Source organism: Scyliorhinus canicula, unplaced genomic scaffold (genome assembly GCF_902713615.1).
Source record: "Scyliorhinus canicula unplaced genomic scaffold, sScyCan1.1, whole genome shotgun sequence".
NCBI lineage: Eukaryota > Metazoa > Chordata > Chondrichthyes > Carcharhiniformes > Scyliorhinidae > Scyliorhinus > Scyliorhinus canicula.
Window position 1 is genome coordinate 3,463,165 of NW_024055500.1, and position 21,083 is coordinate 3,484,247.

Here is a 21,083-nt window from a genome sequence, read left to right on the forward strand (position 1 = left end):
TGAAGTGAACAACCGCCTCCATATTTACAGCTCAATACACGCGGAAGAGTTTAGCTGAGTCTGCATCCTGTCTTCCAAAGTTAACCTGGGAGGATCTTCATTTCCACACAGTAGTCAGTTGCCACGCCAATTGCTGATTTCACAGACAAAGCAACTGCAGTAAATCGAGCGATTTCAGAGGATAAGAACCTCAGTTCGCCAAGCGGGGCCCAGCATAGCGAAGTACCCTCGTTAGAATAGTGGTTAGTATCCCCACCTATCACGCGGTGGTCCGGTGTTCAACTCTCTGACGCGGAGTTGGTACTTCTCCAGGAAAACGACGGCAATCCTTTTCAAAACTGGTACATCAGCTGTAAATTCCGCAAAGGCTCATCGCCCAAGAGATGCACTCGACGAGCAGTGTTGAGTCCGCTCTTCATACCGGTCACGCCAATAGTTTTGTGCACTGCGTCGGTCAGCGAACATGGCACATATCGCGTTAATTTCCCACATTTTCCCGTGGAAAAGTCCAAATGCTGCCTTCGTGTCGCACACGACAACCTGCATTCGTAAAAACGTCACAATTGAAACACATTTCTACAACGGTGACCACAGCCAACTCATGAATAATGAGAGAATCAAGCAGGATTGGGCAGTAACTCACGGCTGCTCGTCAGGAACAGAATCGCCCATGCAGGTGACCTGCATGCTGCGATATTCAACAAGGGCCTTCGAACCGCGATGAAAATGCAAACACTGAACGAAAAATGTAATAATTTAAAGTACCGGATCATCTCTCAACACGCACCAGACTCAATCCAAGAAATGCCTTGTAAAGTGAGGTATAGTGGAACCTTGTTAACCGTGGTTCGTGAATTCATATTTTATTAATCTTTGCTTCACTACTCTTTCCATTATAACGAAGTAGCGCGAAAAAAATCTGTCTCACAATGACTGAACGTCATTGGTGTACAATGCAGACCCTATCCCGCAGGGACTGTCGCCTCGTACACCAGACTTCTGATATTAATGTACCCATTGTCGACGTGATTGGTGATTTTGGAACCTGCCTATCCCACCTTTCTTTATACTATGTCCTGTTGGTGAAGAAGGCAGTTTAGTTCAATGTGTTTTCTGAGAAAAGCAAAGATCCGCATCCCCTGATTTGCACAAATAAATTATGTATAATGTTCGTTGCTGATTATTTCACCTCACTGTCGATTTAGGGTTAAAGCGAACAGCAATCGGTCTTCTCATTGGCTAGAAAAGTCACTTATGTTCAAGCTAAACATGTAATGTTGTCTCTCTTCAGATGAAAACTGGGAAGTGAAAATAAAAGGCGTATACGTCTACCGGGTTAAAGCGCTGGTCGTCAGGTTCCCTGGTGGTCCAGTGGTTAGGATTCGGCGCTTTCACCGCCGAGGCTTGGGTTCAATTCCCGGTCAGGGAATAATGCTATCCACGAAACAGTGGATGTCGAATTGCAGTTCAACAGAAAAGAACTCTGCCAGAATGAGTCAAGTGACGTTTGTCGTTCTACGTCAGAGCCACAAGGTCACAAGCGCAGCAGTTAGAGAATAAATACCGAGTCAGGAACAAGCTGATTGGTTGAAAAATGAGAGGGATGTTGACGCAACTGAAAATGTGGGTAGCAATGGGCTCGATTTTTTTTTGCTCACTCAGACACAATTATCTCCCACATCTGGGTCCAAATCTTGGCGGTGATGACAACAGGAAATTATTCAGTCCATCGAGGTCACAGGAGCTGAATACAATTAAATAAGCTGAAGGGAATTTCCACTCACTGAGAGACCGTGCAAATGCTAAACGGAGGTTAAGTGAGCGGAATATAATCTAGCTGCATGTTTCTGAGCCTGTGCTTGTGTGTTGGGAGGTTTGTTCCTGGCTGGCGAGATGCGGGATGGGCAGTAATCCGCTGATTGAAGCTGCAGTCCCCGCGTTCTGCTGGCAGCGGGTGAATGGAGAGTTCGGCAAAAATCCAGCTGCTTGTCCTTCTCTCACCCACAGTGCAGCCAGCAAAAGTTGTCCACGTGGACATTTCTCATGTCTGTGAGATGAGGTATTGTGTTAATGTTGAAAACCAAATCGGAACATGGAAGCTTTACCTCATAATTACAGAGGAGTGAATTGTAATGTTTTTGACCAGAATTAAACAGGGGATTTGGTGTCTGTCCAGAAAACGTGATAGTTTGACTTCAGAAAAAGATCAACCAAAAATAGAAAGTATGGAAATTTTGATCAAACTTAATTCCGAAATGATTAACAATCAATGTTTTAGAAAATTGAAGTGTGTTATTGTGAATGAATGATGAATGTGCGCAGGATGTTGTGTTGTACGTTTCACAGCTGTCACAGTGAAAAGGTTGGTAGATTTGGGAAATTGGAAGTTACACATGAGCAGCTTGTGGGACGATTTCACATCACTGAAGATTTCATTTTCCAGAGAACAGCAATATTGTCTGATGATGTCAATTTTGTTCATTCTAAACATATCATTTCGAAAAGAAGAACAAAGAAAGTTAGAGCACAGGAACAGGCCCTTCGGCCCTCCCAGCCTGAGCCGATCCAGATCCTTTATCTAAACCTGTTGCCTATTTTCCAAGGATCTGCTTCCCTCTGTTCCTCGCCCGTTCATATATTTGTCCAGATGCATCTTAAATGATGCTATCGTGCCCGCCTCTACCACCTCCGCTGGCAAAGTATTCCAGGCACCCACCACCCTCTGCGTAAAAAACTTTCCAGGCACATCTCCCGAAAACTTTCCCCCTCTCACCTTGAAATCCTGACCCACTGTAATTGACAACCCACACTTGGAAAAAGCTTGTGGCTATCCACCCTGTCCTTACCGCTCATAATTTTGTAGACCTCAATCAGGTCCCCCCCCCCCCCACCTCCGATTTCCAACGAAAACAATCCTAATCTACTTTCTTCATAGCTAGCACCCACCATACCAGGCAACATCCTGGTGAACCTCCTCTGCACCCTCTCCAAAGAATCCACATCCTTCTGGTAATGTGTTGACCAGAACTGCACGCAGTATTCCAAATGTGGCCTAACCAAATTCCTATACAACTGTTACATGGCCTGCCGACTCTTGTACTAAATACCCCGTCCGATGAAGGCAAACATGCTGTATGCCTTCTTGACCACTCTATCGACCTGCGTTGTCACCTTCAGGGTACAATGGACCTGAACTCCCAGATTTCTCTGACCATCAACTTTCCCCAGGACCCATCATTTGACCATATAGTCAGCTCTTGAGTGAGATCTTCCAAAATGCATCACCTCGCATTTGCCTGGATTGAACTCCATCTGCCATTTCTCTGCCCAACTCTCCAATCAATCTATATTTTGCTGTATTCTCTGACAGTAATCCTCGCTATCTGCAACACCAATCTTAGTATCATCTGCAACTTACTCAACAGACCACTTATACCTTCGTCTGAATCTTTTATGTATATCACAAACAACAGTGGTCCGAGAACGGATCGATGTGGAACACCACTAGTCATATTTCTCCATTTTGAGACACTCCCTTCCACCACTACTCTCTGTCTCCTGTTGCCCAGCCAGTCCTTTATCCATCTAGCTCGTACACCCTGAACTCCATACGACTTCACTTTTTCCATCAACCTGCCATGGGAAACTTTATCAAATGCTTCACTGAAGTCCATGTATATGCAATCTACAGCCCTTCCCTCATCAATTAAGTTTGTCACTTTAGAACACACGTTTAGAACAGTACAGCACAGATCAGGCCCTTCGGCCCTCGATGTTGTGCCGAGCAATGATCACCCTACTCAAACTCACGTATCCACCCTATACCCGTAACCCAACAACTCCCCCTTAACCTTACTTTTTAGGACACTACGGGCAATTTATCATGGCCAATCCCCCTAACCCGTACATCTTTGGACTGTGGGAGGAAACCGGAGCACCCGGAGGAAACCCAAGCACACACAGGGAGGACGTGCAGACTCCGCACAGACAGTGACCCAGCCGGGAATCTAACCTGGGACCCTGGAGCTGTGAAGCATTGATGCTAACCATTATTCTACCGTGCTGCCCCTTCCTCAAAGAATTCTATTATGCCTGTAAGACATGACCTTCCCTGCACAAAGCCATGCTGGTTATCACTGATAAGTCTATTTTCTTCTAAATGTGAATAGATCCTATCCCTCAGTATCTTCTCCAACAGTTTGCCTACCACTGACGTCAAGCTCACAGGTCTATAATTCCCTGGATTATCCCTGCTACCCTTCTTAAACAAAGGGACAACATTAGCAATTCTCCAGTCTTCCGGGACCTCACCCGTGCTCAAGGATGCTGCAAATATATCTGTTAAGGCCCCAGCTATTTCGTCCCTAGCTTCCCTCAGTAACCTGGGATAGATCTCATCGGTCCTGGGGACTTGTCCACCTTAATGCCTTTAAGAGCACCAACATTTCTCCCTTCTTTATGCCAAGTGTATTTAAACATCCATCCCTCGCCTCAAAATCCGTCCTGTCCCTCGCCTTTGTGCATACCGATGCAAAGTACTCATTAAGAATCAAATCCATTTCCTCTGACTCCACGCATAAATTCCCTCTTTTGTCTTTGAGTGGGCCAATCCTTTCTGTAGTTACCCTTTTGTTCCTTATATACGAATAAGAGGCTTTGGGCTTTTTCTTTACCCTGTTAGCCAAAGATATTTCATGACCCCTTTAAGCTTTCTTTATCTATGTCTTATGAAAACTGGGAGGTGAAAATAAACGGTGTATTATATACTGTCTGAGATACAGATAGAGAAATACAGCACAGAACAGGCCCTTCGGCCCACGATGTTGCGCCGAACTTTTGTCCTATGTTAATCATAGAATTTTGGACAATTTTTCATGGGCTGGTTAAAACAGGACTAGTCCGTTTCCCTGGTGATCGAGTGGTTAGGATTCGGCGCTCTCACCGCCGCGGCTCGGGTCCAATTCCCAGTCAGGGGTTAACGCTTCACTTTTCTCCATCAAACCGTTGAAGTTGAATCGCAGATTAACTGAAAAGAGCTCTGCCAGAATCAGTCAAGTGACATTTGTCGTTTCACGTCAGAGCCGCAAAGGTCTCGTGCAGCAGGTCGAGAACACAGAGGCAGGAAGGAATGGTCAATGATTGGCTGCAAAGTGAGAGAGATGTTGACGGAACTGAAACTCTGGGTGGTAATGGGCTGGATGTTATTGCTGACTCAGACATAAGTATTTCCCAGATCTGGGTCCAGAACACAGAGGCAGGATGAAACGGTCAGTGATTGGCTGCAAAGTGAGAGAGATGTTGACGGAACTGAAAATCTGGGTGGTAATGGGCTGGATGTTACTGCTCACACAGACACAAGTATTTCCCAGATCTGGGTCCAAATTTTGGACGTGATGACAACAAGACTTCAAACTGAAATTATTCAGTGCACATGGAGTCGAGCTGCATGTTTGTAAGCCTGTGCTTGTGTATTGGGAGATTTGCTCCAGGTTGATGTGGCCCCGGGATGGGCAGTAACCGTCTGATTGAAGCCGGTTCTGCTGCTAGCGGGTGAATGGAGAATTCGGTTAAAATCCTGCTGCTTGTCCCTCTGTCAACCACTGTGGAGCCAGCAAAAAGTAATCTAATTCAAAACTTGCCGAAGTGTACATGTCACATGGCTGTGAGATGACGTACTGTGTTAATGTTGAACAACAAATTGTAACAAGAAAGCTTTGCCACATAATTACAGAGGAGTGAACTTTAATGTTTGTACCCTGAATGAAACAGGTGAGTTTGTGTAGGTGCAGTAAACGTGATAGTTTCACTTCAGAAAAAGAACAACAAGGAATGGAAACTATTGAACTTTTGATCTGAACTTAATTCTGAAAAGGAACAATGAACAAAGAAAAGTACAGCGTTGGAAGAGGGCATTCGACGCTCCAACCCACGCCGACCATGTTGCCCGATGAAACTACAATCTTCCACACTTCCGGTGCCCGTATCCCTCTATTCCCATCCTATTCATGTATTTCTCAAGATGCCCCTTAAACGTCACTATCGTTCCTGCTTCCACCACCTCCTCCGGGAGGAGTTCAAGGCACCCACTACCCTCTATGTAAAAAAAAATTGCCTCCTATATCTCCTCTAAACCTTGCCCCTCGCACGTTAAACCTATGCACCCTATTAATTGAACCCTCAACCCTGGGAAAATGTCTCTGACTATCCACTCCGTCTAAGCCCCTCATAATTTTGTAGAACTCATTCAGGTCGCCCTTCAACCTCCTTCGTTTCAGTTTAGTCAACCCAATTTTAGTCAAACTATCCTCATAGCTAATGCCCTCCACATCAGGAAACATTCTGGTAAATCTCTTCTGCCTCCACAAAAAGCTTAGCCATCAATGTTTTTTAAAAAGGAAGTTTGTTATTTGTAATTACTGAATAATGCCCTCCGTTTGTCGTGTTGTAAGTTTCACAGCAGCCACAGTGATTCTCTATCTTATTCCTGTACTCTGTCTCGTCATTGTTTGAAATCCGACCCACTACGGTGGTGTCATCAGCAAATTTCAAGCTCGAGTTAGAGGGGAATTTGACCACACAGTCATATGTGCACAGGGAGTATAGTAGTGGGCTGAGGAAAAAGCCTTGTAGGGAACCCGTGCTGAGGATGATCGTGGAGGAGGTGTTGTTGCCTATTTTTACTGATTGTGCCCAATGGGTTAGAAAGTTAAGGATCCAGTCGCAGAGGGAGGAGCCGAGGCCAAGGCCACACCGTTTGGAGATGGGTTTCGTCGGAATAATGGGGTTGAAGGCTGCACTGTAGTCGATCAGTAGGAGTCTAATACAGGTGTATTTGTATGTCCGTGTTCCATGGTACTGCAGGGCCAAGGAGATGGCGTCTGATGTGGACCTGTTGCAGCGGTTGGCGAACTGTAGTGGATCAAGGCAATCCGGGAGATTTGAGTTCATTTGTGCCATCACTAAACTTTCTGAGCACCTCAAGATGATGGATGTAAGAGCCACAGAACGATAGCCATAAAGGCACGCTGCTTGGATTTCATTTGGTACATGGATGATGGTCGGCTTCTTGAAGCATAGAGGGAACACAGATTGCTGTAAAGAGAGGTTGAAGATGTCTGCGAATGCGCCCGGCAACTGAACCGCACAAGACCTAAGTGCTCGTCCGGGTAACCCATCCGGGCTAATGGCTTTCCGTCGGTTGACCTTCGAGAAGGCTGGTCTGACGTCTGTAGTGGTTATCTTAGAAACAAGTTAATTCGTGGCTTCTGGGTGTAGGGCTTGCTCTCGCTAACTTCTTGCTCAAAGCGGGCATAGAGTGTGTTGAGCTCATCAGGGAGGTGTGCATTGGAGCCGGCGATTTGACAGGCCTTCATCTTGTAGCCTGTTGTGTATTGCAGAGCTTGCCATAGACGGCGGGGATCCGTGTGGCTAGCCTGGGACTCGAGCTTGGTCCTGTCTTTTGGCATCTTTGGTGGATTTCTTTAGATCATATCTGGCTTTCTTGTAGAGGTCAGGGTCACCTGACTTGAACTCCTCAGACCTAGACTTTAGCAAGCAATGGATATCCCTGTTCATCCATGGTTTCCGGTTGGGAAACACGCGGATTTGCTTCTTTGGCACACAGTCTTCTACACACTTACTGATGAAGTCAGTTACTGTAATGGCGTACTCGTTCAGGCTGGTCCCATAGTTTTTAAATACTAACCAGTCCACTGACTCTGAGCAGGTCCATAGGCGATCATCGCTTCCACAGACGAATAATGCATGACTTTCTTTGACGGATTCTCCCACTTCAGTTTTTGCTTATAAGCCTGGAGCACAGCCTTGTGGTCAGATTTGCCAAAGTGTGGGCAGACGATAGAACGGTAGGCATGTTTAATATTTGTGTAGCAGTGGTTCAGCATGTCTGCGCCTCTGGCGGATAAGGTGACGTGTTGATGGTAACTTGATAGTACGCGCTTGAGATTGGCATGATTGAATTTCCCAGCTACAATGAACAAGGCCTCGGGATGTTTCCTTTCAAGGCTACTTGTGGTGGTGAATATTTCGTCCAGCGCGATATTCACGTACGTATGGTAAGGGATGTAAACTGCCGTCAGGATAACGGAGCGCAACTCCCGTGGAAGGTAGTAGGGGCGGCAGTAAGCGTTAAGTATTCTCGGTGTTGTGAGCAGAAACTCGCCAGTGTTGCTACATCCAGGCACCATGAGGTGTTAATTAGGAGGCAGACCCCACCTCCCCTAGCTTTCCCTTGCCTGAGGCCGCTGTACGGTCCATTTGGTGGATTGAGAAGCACTCTGGTTGGAGGGCGCAGTCTGGTAACGCAGGAGTGAGCCATGCCTCGTGAAACAGCAGTCCCTCAGTTCTCCTTGAAACTGAGTCTGGCATTAAGTTCGTCTTGCTTTTTTTCCAGAGATTTGACATTAGCTAGGAATAAGCTGGGCAGAGGGACTTTGGAGCCGCATTGTTTCACTCTCACCTGCAGGCCAGCACGTTTTCCATGCTTCCTGAAGTGACTGCTTCTTTTTGAGCCAAGGAGATGGTGAGAGTATGCGGTTTTAAGGGTGTAGTTGGGTCCAATGAGGTTATTCAGTCTTGTCGGTGTGTGGATGGAGGAGTCGTTTCCCTGCTTGGGGTTCCTGTGTCAGTAGATGGGTCTGCGCGGTCGAGCTTTCCGGGTCAAAGTCGGGCTGTGGTTTGGCATCACAGGTCAGTGGATGTCCAGACCACACTCCGGCATGGATGGGTTGAAGGCCGGCAAGTGGATGCCGCCTCTGGGGTCGCGGTTGCGGTTGAAGCGATGGCCGGTCCGTGTGTTGGTGCACAACACTTAACACTACTCTGCCAACCTCTCCACACTTCAAAGGATCCACGCGATTGCAGCTCCCTATGCGTGTTACATGCCTCCTTCTTCTTCTTGACGAGGGCCTAAATATCCTGAGTTCGAATAACATGGGCATAACCAGAGCACTGACTTCCTCGTCCATTTCAGCTGCCACTTCATCATTTTATCATGTTTATCGAACATGTTTTTCAATTCATACATTTGTGAGGATTGCTTGAATTAAAACAACACTGTTGTATTTTCTCAAAGCCTTGTGGAAGACGATCTGAGTAACCTAGACGGGCTGATTGAATTCACAGTGTTACCCTCCATTTCTGTTACCACTAACAACAAATGTACTCAACTAATATGAACCATGAAATCAGCCTGAACAACTGGCATAACCAATCTCGATTGAAATGTGATATTTCCTCCCTCCACTATTTTCAATTGCCCTTCCCTCAGCAATCTTTAGATATCCCAGGAGTACCGCACATTGTTCCACTTCATCATGGTAAACAATGGGTTGCAAGTGGTTAACTGAAACTGTTTGTTCCGTGTCTGGAATTAATGTCGGTCTCGCTGGAACCCACCTGTTCCGCTGGAGGGATAACCACTCCTATAAATATGTCGATTAATGAGGGATAGAATCTTGGAACAACAGATTAGTATTTTACAACATTGGGTGAGAATCGTGGAATAATCGAATGAATGTTACAGCAATGAATCAGAGTCAGAGCAACATTCATTGGAACGTGACAGAAATATCTGGGAATTTGAATACATCAGGTTGGAATGTTACAGCAGCCGACAGAGCTTTATCCGTTGCTCTTTTCTGTCTTTTTTCATTTTACGAAAGGATGTCAGCTCTATGGCGGTTCGAGTGCATACTGAAAGTTATTCAGGCTGGTTACTATCCATTCCTGGCCATTGTGGGTGTACCCAGTAAGTATTTCTCGCCGTCTGTACATGCTTTGCACGATGTTTAACTGCATTGTTTTTTGTCGTTTACATTTAGACAGACTGCATCAATTGGCTTCACATTTCCCTCACAATATGTGGTCACACGTTCATTTATTACACAATTCTCGTTGGCCAGCACATTCGGTGGCTCTTCCAAAGCGAAAATAGCCCTTGAAGTGCGTTGTAGCCTTCAGGAATGTCTCTGTTCTCATTCTATTTACCAATTCCTGAGACATAGCTTTGTAAATTATGTTGTGCAAAGGGGTCCTCGAGAGGCGGCACGTGGCGCAGTGAATACCACTGGACTGCGGTGCTGAGAACCCGGGTTCGAATCCCGGCCCTAGGTCACTGTCCATGTGGGGTTTGAAAATTCTCAACGAGTCTGCGTGGGTATCACCCCCACAACCAAAAAGATGTGCAGGGGAGGTGAATTGGCCACGCTAAATTGCCGATTAATTGGAAAAATATATATAATTGGGTACTCTAAATTTATTAATGAAAAATAAATAAATAAAACCGTTTCAATAAAGAAATAGAACCGTTTCATGGAAGTTGTGAGGGTTCCCGTCTCGACAGTTTCAGGCAATGATTTCCAGATTCCAACGGCCCTCTCAGTGATTAATGTTTTCTCACATCCCCTCTCAATGGTCTTTAAATCGCGGCCTTTTCTGCGCGAAGGAGTACTCCAGCTGGAGGCAAAGTGCGGTGCATACTGATGTTTCTACTTGGACGAGTCAATCAGAAAAGTATGCTAATCTTCTGGAACTCACGCTGCATTTCCTTATTGCACTGTTCATAGTAAATCGACAATTTCAGTGACATTTCACGGGCATGTACACGTTAACTAGTAGTACTTTGAAAGCACTCGCCACTTTCTCCTTTCCTCAGCAATAATCCAACAAAACATCCCAGTCTCCATTTCCGGCCAGGCAGCCCTCCCGAACATTCATAGAATTTACAGTGCAGAAGGAGGCCATTCGGCACATCGAGTCTGCACCGGCTCTTGGAAAGAACACCCTGCCCAAGGTTAACACCTCCACCCTATCCCCATAACCCAGTGACCCCACCCAACACTAAGGGCAATTTTGGACACTAAGGGTAATTTATCATGGCCAATCCACCCAACCTGCACATCTTTGGACTGTGGGAGGAAACCGGAGCACCCGGAGGAAACCCACGCGCACACGGGGAGGATGTGCAGACTCCGCACAGACAGTGACCCAAGCCGGAATCGAACCTGGGACCCTGGAGCTGTGAAGCGATTGGTCTATCCACAACGCTACCGTGCTGCCCTGACTCCGACTCCGCTTCCTACTCTCCTTACCTCCGCCTGTAGAACCTCACCAACTCCACTGTTCTGTGTCAATTCCTCCAAAGGCATCCCACCTTCCAACACCCCTGAGCACATCTCTACCTTTCCTGTCCTGGTATCCCCGGCTTCTCGCTGGTCACTGAATCTGATGCAATAACCCTGCCGCAGCTCACAACGCTTTCTTTCCTTTCAACACATTTAGCATCTCTACATCAGACGAAACAAAGAGGCTTGGGCGTCCTTGTTCACGATTATCTTCAAGTTAACATGCAGGTTCAGTCCACAGTTAGGAAGGCGTATGCAATGTACGCATTCACGTCGAGGTAGCTAGAATACAAGACTAGGAATGTACTTTTGAGGCTGCACTAAGGCTGAGTTCAGACCCCATTTGGAGTACAGTGAGCAGTTCTGGGCCCAATATCGAAGGAAGGATGTGTTCGACTTGGTAAGGGTTCAGAGGAGGTTCACAACAATGATCCCTGGAATGAAGAGCTTGATGTATGAGGAAAGATTGGGGACTCTGTGTTTGTACTCGTTGGAGTTTAGGAGGATGAGGGGGAGCGCTTATTGAACTTACAGGATACTTCGTGGCCTGGATAGAGTGGACGTGGAGAAGATTTTTCCACTTGTACGAAACAATTAGAACCAGAGGACGCGATCTCAGACTGAAGAGACGATACTCTAAAACAGAGATGTGGAGGAATTTCTTCAGCAAGAACGTGATGAAACTGTGGAACTCTTTGCTGCAGAAGGCTGTGGAGGCCAAATCATGAGTGTCATTAAGACAGAGATAGATAGGTTCTTGATTAATAAGGGCATCAGTGGTTATGGAGAGAATGCAGGAGAATGGGTTAGAAATAAATATCAGCCATGATTGAATGGAGGAGCAGGCTCGATGGGCCGAGTGGCCTAATTCTGACCGAATCCTATGTGTTATGGTCTTGTAGTCCTCCGCACCCACCACACCAGCGCCACGTTCTCTGATTCATAAGTGTATCTTCGTATATTTTCTGATCTACCCGTGCCACTGTGAGGTCCCTGATTTGCTGTTAAAAATATTCTTGCTACTAAAGCTCCGCAGGACGCATGCTGCTGGGCACCTCCTGCACATTACTTCAGCAGCACCACTTCTGTCACGTTAAACGTACAATTAGCTTTCCTCTGCCCTTGTTTCCCATGTTCACCCTCATATCTGGAACCTGCCTGTCTTTAACTCAACATATCCGCGGCTACTCGCAGCGGACACATCGCATCCATCTCTTCCCCCGCTCTTCCACTTCAGATCATGCCCTCTACTTCACTGAATCACTTCATCTCACGCGTTACCTCACCTCTGACTCCCGTATCACAGAAAAATCCAGCTGATCTCAACGTCACCGAACTTGTATTTCCCCACCCGCACATGTTTCCATGTCACTTACAACTATGGAGAATTCACTCCCGATTCAAGACCGGGCTTCACTGATCCACCTCGTCCATGGCCACTCGGAAATCAAAGAGCGATTCATAGAATATAGAACAGTACAGCACAGTACAGACCCTTCAGCCCATGATGTTGTGCCGACCATTTATCCTAATCTAAGAGCAACCTAACCTACACCATTTCAATTTACTTCTGTCCATATGGCTGTCTAAGAATTGCCTCAATGTCCCTAATGACTCTGACTCCATCACCTTTGCTGACAGTGCATTCCACACAGCCACCACCACTATCTGTATAAATAAACTACCTCTGACATCGCTCCTATATCTTTCGCCAATCACCTTAAAGCTATGTTCCCTCGTGACAGCCATTTTCAACCTGGGGAAAAGTACCGGCTATCCACTTTTTCCATGCCTCCCATCACCTGGTACACCTCTCTCAAGTCACATCTTTGCTTTCTTTGTTCAATTGAGAAAAACCCTAGCTCCCTCAACCTTTCTTCGTAATACATGCCCTCCCGTCCAGGCAGCATCCTGGTAAATATCCTCTGTACCCTCTGCATAGCATCCACATCCTTCCTATAACGAGGCGACCAGAACTGGACACAATACTCCAAGTTTGGTTTGACAAGACATTTATAAACCTGCAGCAAAACCACGCGGCTCTTAGACTCAATCCACCGTTAATGGAGCTGGAGGCGGATGAGCAGGTTGGTAAAGATGCCGGATGGTGTCAGGATGAGGTTCATGAGGACATCTCGGACAGGGCATTGAAGAGCACGTGTTGCCAAAGGATCCAGATTTCGGAGAACTCCTTGAAGAAAAACTACTGTGAAGGAAAGCGAGTTAGTGCCAACTGTACCAAGTTGGGAGAGAGAAATGGTGGTGATGTAGACGAGGTAGTAGAGATGGTGAATGAGGAGGAGACAGAAGGTGGGATAGCAGCTACTAGAGAAGGACTGAGCATGGCCAGGGAGCTGGTATCTGTGCTTGGTGAAAATGGTGAGTGGAGCGAAGGCGCCGGCAGTGGCATTCAAACCAACACTGGCATCCTAGCTGGCGAGTAAATGAACTTGAAGATGCCAAGTTAGGAGCCCTGGAGAGGCAGTGATCAGCAGTTCTGGCAGTGGAGATAGCGCAATCTGTTCTGTTACTGTGTTGGCTCTGCTATTTTGTTTGGTATTGGAGACCGGATGGTCGAGGGAGAGGTGTTTTAGGAACTCGAAGCGCATGCATGTTGCATTTGGATTGAGGAAGATTCTAATGCAGTTCGCAAGATCCCTTACCAAATGATTAGTTGTTTGCCGGGTGATGGGGAAGAAACGGGGAGCTTAGTTGCCGGAACTGGGCAGACCAGATAGGAAATGGAGGTGTTAACAGCCGAGTTGGAGAACTCAGAATGCAGTAGTGTGACTTACAAAAACAGAAGTGAAAGGTGTGGCGGGTAGCACGGTGTCGCAGTGGGTAAGCCTTGCTGGCGCCGAGGTCCCCGGTTCGATCCCGGCTCTTGGTCACTGTCCATATGGACTTTGCACATTCTTCCGGTCTTCGCGTGGGTTTCGCCCCCACAACATAAAAATATGTAGAGTAGGTGGATTCGCCACGCTAAATTGCCCCTTAATTGAATAAAATCAATTGGGTGCTCTAAATTGATTTTTTTTAAAGAAATGAAAGGTGTGGACAAAATAACATCAACAGATACATTTACAAATGAGAAAGATAAACCAAAACTTGATCTCTTTAATTTGAATAACGACCTCAATCGACATGTCTTCAAGCTCACATTAAGTTTGGATGCAAGTTCAGAATCTTATTATAGGGTTTCCCTGGGTTCAATGGGGTAAGATGGTAGAACATGCAGATATATTTACCAAAATGTCAATGGTATAAAGCACTGGTCCGTTATTGAGCATGTATGTATAATTCTGACTGTGCAACCTTGGGCCAAACAGTGCTGCGTCTTCGCAGCAACACACCATTTCTTCGCAGTAGTTCTCCACCTCATCGCCCTGACGCCCATCGCTGGAGTGGGGCTAATCTACCGGACAGGGGTGACCTTTTGACCCTCCGACGCCTCGAGGCCAGAGCCAAGACCGCCACAACTTTTGTCATCGGGCTGCAGAGCACAGATGTCCCCTGTGTATGTGCACACTCATAGACCGAGGGACAAATAATCATCGCCGCTTTCACCGAGGCAATTGGGAGAATAGGGCTCATACTAAATATCCGGAAAACAATGTTTGTCTGCCAGCCCACTCCTGCCACGGTGATACATGGTGAACCACTGGACAATGTCGATCATCCCCACACCTTAGGAGCTTCACCTTGACCCAAGCAAATATCGCAATGAAATCCAGCTTCGGCAGCAATGTGACAGCACAGTCTTCGGATGCCTGGGGAACAGAGTGTTCGATCACCAAGACCTCAGCTCCAACTCACATGCCCGACACAAGAGATTCCTGAAACAATTGCTCTACTCCAAACATCGCCAAAGCAAGCAATCACTGGAAGTGCACAGGAAAAGCAACAAGGGCACTCAGAAAGCCTCCACAAATAAATGTAACAGCCTCATGGATACGTGTATTCGCTTGTTTTACAACAAACAAGCTGGACAAGAAGCATCCACGAAGGCGCCAATCTTCACCAGTGTCAGAGAGAGGTGCACGCAGAGGCGGTGATTATAAAGCGGAAGGAGTGCGCTGAATCCAGAGCGTCCCACCCAACCAACTGATTAAAAACCAGATGCCAAACCTGCAGAGTGGCCGGATCCCGGATTGGACTATTCAGACACCGCAGAACCCTGCTCACTGGAAGGCAGCAAAGTATCGTCGGCCCATGCGGACGTCTCACGAAGAAAGAGAAAACAAAGTGGTTTGGAGATTGGCAACGTTTAATCCAGGGACGGAAACAACGAGGTAAGGATTATGATCTGTATTTGGCAGGCAATTCCAACATTATCCACTTTGTCAGGGCATGTGCCATGCATGGCAGTCATTCCTGTATGTTGGTGCAGGTCACGTTATTCAAATCCACCTCATGCTCGACACCCCTTTGACATTGTAATTAATACTTGCAAACTGGTCATTTCGTTTCGAAGCTGTCTCATACAAATCATGTTTGTTTTCTCTTCCACACAGTCAACATACTAGCAATTGTGATCTTGTCCCGAGGAAAGTGTGGCCTTTCTAAATGTGTCACATGCTACCTCATCGGCATGGCAGCGGCGGATCTATCGGTTGTTATACTCGATCTCATATTGAGACACATTCCGATCGTATTTCGGGAGCAATTTGAATTCTTGCTGAACATCCCCATGTGTAATATCCACGCTGTCCTGCTTTATGCAGCCACTGATTGTTCTGTCTGGTTTACCGTAACTTTCACCTTCGATCGATATGTAGCCATTTGCTGCAAGAATCTGAAACAAAAATACTGCAAGGAAAAAACGGCGGCTATTGTTCTGGGAACTGTGACTTTGCTGAGCTGTTTGAAGGATATTTCCTGGTATTTCATGGTGTCAGGTCCGTATTATAGGGGAAACCAACCCTGGTTTTGTAAAGTGCCCATCATGGACATGTTTTCGGCGGTCTGGGGAACAATTGAGTTCCTTCATTATATTTTAACACCTGCTATTCCATTCGTCCTGATCATGCTGCTTAATGTTTTCACCGTTAGATACATTTTAGTGTCCAAAAGAGCCCGTAAGAGACTGCGAGCTCACAGCAGTGGGGAGAGTACCAGAGACCCAGAGATGGCGATCCGAAGGAAATCCGTTATTTTACTGTTTGCCATCTCGGTCAATTTCATTCTCTTATGGTCTGTGTTTATGTTTTATTCGATATGGACACGGATGTATTTCTTGGGGTATGAGACAATGTATCTACATTGGTTTGTGCAAGAGGTGGCATTCATGCTGCAGCTCCTGAGCTGTTGCACAAATACTTGTATTTATGCAGTGATACAGACCAAATTCAGAGAACAGTTGAAAAATGTCTTCACATGCCGATTTGTACTTTAATATTACAATGACTGAAATGAAATCAAACATTTCAACATCATCACGCGATGGGCGCCTGCTGCTGTGATAATGGCGGGACCTGTGACGATCTCAATGTTCAATAAATAGCAAAGGCTCTCTGGTCATCTTTGGCTCGCCCTTCGAAAATGGGAAGAGTAGCAAGTTCAACAATTGCATCAGTAACTGTGGTCGATATACTAGATTATACAGAGGAGGAAGTACATATATCAGGAATGTTCGTTATGTTGTGTCATTAAAAATATACTGTGGGTAGCAAAGTTGGAGGAATACGATGTGTAATGCGAGGGGTGTGTGAACAGATGCACTTGGGCGTGGTGAATAATGGTGATGCACCAGTAGAGGCGGCATATATTAGTGTGGAGGAGTCGATGTACCAGATAGACTTTGTTTGACATACTGTGCGAGCCGGCACATAGGTTATATGTACTATGTACACGGTGTGATGGGATTTAAATTGCTACATCTGGGAGAGTTGGCGATATATACCAGTTAAAGCTTTCACGGTGGTGGTGTGTGTGTGGGGGGGGGGGGGGGGGGGTAGCGTGGACCACAGATTTATGGGGTGAGGATGGTATTGCCGCTCAATGTAGATGGCACCGATGTATGAAGTACACTGGAACATGTATCGATATGGGACGAGAACCCGGCTGAGCTAGTGTGCTCTTCCATAATCAGCGGCGGAGGGAGAAATATCGAGTACTGTGGGGACACATATACTTGTTAAACTGGGGAAATCAGAATATATACTTGTCGCACTGTCGGAGGACATAATGTCGATATTGCACTGCTGAAGGACATGCGATAAGGGGCGCAAATTGGTTTGCATACCAGGAACAATTGAAGAGTTGACTCTTAACTTGCAGTCACGCGTCATCTTTCTCCCTGGTACCACGCATTACATATTGAAATCCCGCCGTGCGTGCCCAGCCATGTGTCGGGGTCACTAGACCAGTTTATTCAGTAATACAGTTTACGTTTCCCCGAATAGGAAAAAGACACCCAACCACTCATTTGAGGACACCTTTGTGACTGAGCCATTAAGGGCCGGTTCAATCGGCAAGGCGGCGGTAAAATTCAGAAATATTATCCGAAAGATGCGTGGCTGGAATCGAGACAGCAGGTAATTCTCTCTTACAACTCAACCTCCATCACCTTGAACAGCAAACGCCGCAGCAATGCCTCATGCAAGCTCATCTGAAAATCACATCAGGTGCTGGTCTGGCACGTCATTCCCATCACTGCACTATTACACGGTGAAATTCAGGGAACTCTCTTTATAACAGCTGATGGTGCACCTCCACCACATGTGCTGAAGCAGCTCAAGAGAGAGATGAACACATCGCCATGTAATGGGCACTTACGGATGGACAACAATTGTTGGTCAGCGGTTCAAAGTAACAAAATTAAACAAACAAGCCACATCATTTTCGTGGTGCTGATCCACTAGCTGCAGTGGAGCTGCTGGTGATATGTCTGCTGCAGCATGGGAAGGTATATATAACCCAACCAGAGCGGCAGAGTGGGTTGATGTACCAGGTATCCTTGAGCAGGTTTCTGATATGGTAGGAATGGGTGCAGGACGCTTATGTAGGCGCGCTGAGGTTGATATGCCCGGTACATTATGCTATCGAGTATAATATAGCTGGGAGAGGGGCGCAGGGGAAGTATTTAGAAATGTCAGGTTGACAGCGATATATCAGGAAAACCCAGGAGAGGTAAGCTACCAGAAAAACGTATTGCTCAGCAGCTTAACCAGCTACAGTGGGGAGGAATTCTGATTAGCCTTAAACAAAAGACGGGGATATCAAGCAGGCTAAGCATGAAAGGGAGATGTCTACAATGCAAATGTGGTGCGGTAGAACTGATATCAAATACATGGACAGCGGAATCCGATACGCTGCCTTGCACAGCGTGAATCACGGCACAATCAAGGAAATTGGGAAAGAGCGCATGTTCCATAAAAACTGGGGGATGTGATGATACACCAAGTTCTTGTGATGACGGAGTTGATGTTCATGGTACACAGTGGAATGAGACTATATTCCACGTGCATTGGGAGTAGTGGGTAATTTACCAGGTACACCTGAAGGAAGGTGTGATGTACCAGGTTTATTGAGGATTCGGGTGATCAGTCTAGTCCATTGTGGAATTCAATATCTGCCGGGTATCCTGAATGAATTGTGTGATAGACAAGGTAAAATGAGGAATGCCATAATATATCAGCCACAGTGGAGGAATCGGATGATAGTCCATATAATCTGCAGAAATGAGTGGAAATTGCAGGTGCACTGGGAAATGATGGACATACGTTGTCGCAGGAATATGGTGATTCACAATTCATATTGATGATGCGATGTTTTACGTGATAAACATGGGAATGGGCCGATGTGCCAGCCATCGTGGGGCATTCTAGATAAAATAGGTGATATACAATGTACTTATGGATAATGTAACGTTATTGCAGATAATCTCCGGAAACATTTCTGATATTTATGAAAGTAATGTCTAACTCGGTTTAATTTGCCTGCTCTGAAGGGTCATTGCGTTATTCCTGATTCTCCAGGCAGTCGTTTGAAGTATCAGGGAAGCAAGGGGACAGATACACTTGGTTACTGAGTGGAAAATATGGTCAGCATTGAGCCGTAAGGCATTCTGGGAGAAGTACTCACTGACGATCTTCAAAGAAACTAACAAGGAAACTGCAGCCATGTGCAAAATGGATTTTCTTTATTTCCAAATCTTTTTATTGTCATTTTCCAAATTTATAAACAGTTACATACATTGTTTGCCACCCACCACCTTATGTCCCCCCCCCCCCCTTTCTCTCCCTCCCGACCTTTTCTTCCCACATCGACTTCGGCTGTGTTTCATCTGTGGTTTGCGGGGGGGGGGGGGGGTGGTTACCCCCTCACTCCCATTTTGTTCCCTTCTGTGCCCTTCCACCCTTTCCCCTTCCACCTTACTTCCCACCCGCCGGTTTGCGCGTCCATATGGTTTCCCAACTAGCCATGTTTTCCCCTTGTCCTTCCTCTGTTCATTTCTAACTATCCCGTATCCCCATCTTATTCGTTGTTGCTGTGCTCGAACAGGTTTTGGAACAGGCCGACAAACTGCCGCCATGCATCGAGGTTCCAGAGGGGCCCAGTCAGCCACACACACATGTTCCGGGCTTATCCCAAACTTGCTGGTTCTGGACAGCCTTCTTGGAGGCTTTGTTTAAGGTTGTGACGCTGACCCAGTAGCCAATCCCAATAGTGGCAATCTTGGGGGTATCGCAGCCGCCAGCGCTACACATGGGGAAGGGAGTCAACGCCCTTGATTTCTCTACCCTCATCGCATGCCTGAAAATCCTGCTCGACTGGTGATCGGCAGCACCACCCACAGCAGCAGACTGGCTCGCTGACCTCTCTGAATTTCTCCACCTAGAGAAGATTAAGTATCCCATCCGGGGGTCCGTGGAAGACTTGCTAAAATGGATTTTCATGACAACCAGAGACACATCATTGCTTGCAACACCATTGTTTTCGGGACACAGAGTACGGGCTCTAATGACGTGTGAAGCTAAAAGGTTGTTTAATTTACACCATATAAAATACCGTGAATCACCGTGAACTATCGAACCAGAACCCGGGATTAACCGTTGCACGTGCAGAACTGACTTCTAAAGCTGATCAGCTCGTGCCACACAGAGCGAATGTGGCCAAACTCTCTCTAATGGGAAGTATACTTGTTAAAATCCGGCATTCCTGAAAGTTATGTAACTGTTTATACGAACACAGAGCCGTAGTCTTGGTGAAGGTTGAGAAAAAAATAAGAAGCTTTATTTAAAGGTAAACCAATTTCACGAAGCGTACTCAATTCTTTCTGAATTATTCAGTTGCTGCAAGTGGAGGAATAGCAAGGTTAGAAGGCATCTGGAATCATATATTTGTACAGAGAAGCATTGAATGAATCTGAGGAATGGAGAATCTGTTACGCCAGACAGACAAATGGTGGAGTATGAATTAGCTGGTGCGCAGAAAGAAGATAACTCTTTTACATACACGAGGTAGACGTGTCGGTTTAGCATGGTCAGCAGAGGAGCGGCAAGTTAGAAATTTTAACCTTAGCTGGTTTCGATAATCATGTATTCGATGGGTGGTGGGGGTCGATATAACAGCTACACGAGTTGAGAAAATGCTAAATTTGCAGTGAATGATGTTTCCATGTTCTGCGGCAAAGGCAGCAAAAGGGGACCAAGGTCTCATTATGGAAACTACAGCCGGAAGTGCAGGCAGTGGAAGTAGTAACATGGGAAATGGGTTGGCCATAGTCAAGTGCGCCGTTAACTACAAGGGTGGGGCATCAAGTGTGAGGACTAATCAAACAGTTTCGGAAGTACGTGGCTGGCACCTATAATCGCCAGAACAGATTAAAAGGGAGAATGAGAAAATGGAAGCTATTGAAACAGTGTTTGCATTAAGTGGGAACAGTGGAAGTGCATTGGAAGGAACGGTAGAATACAGTACATGGCTCGAAGTAAT

General features: G+C 46.3%; 1 non-coding gene across 1 annotated transcript; it reads left to right on the forward strand.

Annotated features, from left to right (window-relative positions):
- Positions 1–1,357: 1,357 nt before the first annotated feature.
- Positions 1,358–1,429, forward strand: trnae-uuc. The gene has a single exon. It is a non-coding gene; the product is annotated as a tRNA-Glu (tRNA).
- Positions 1,430–21,083: the final 19,654 nt, after the last annotated feature.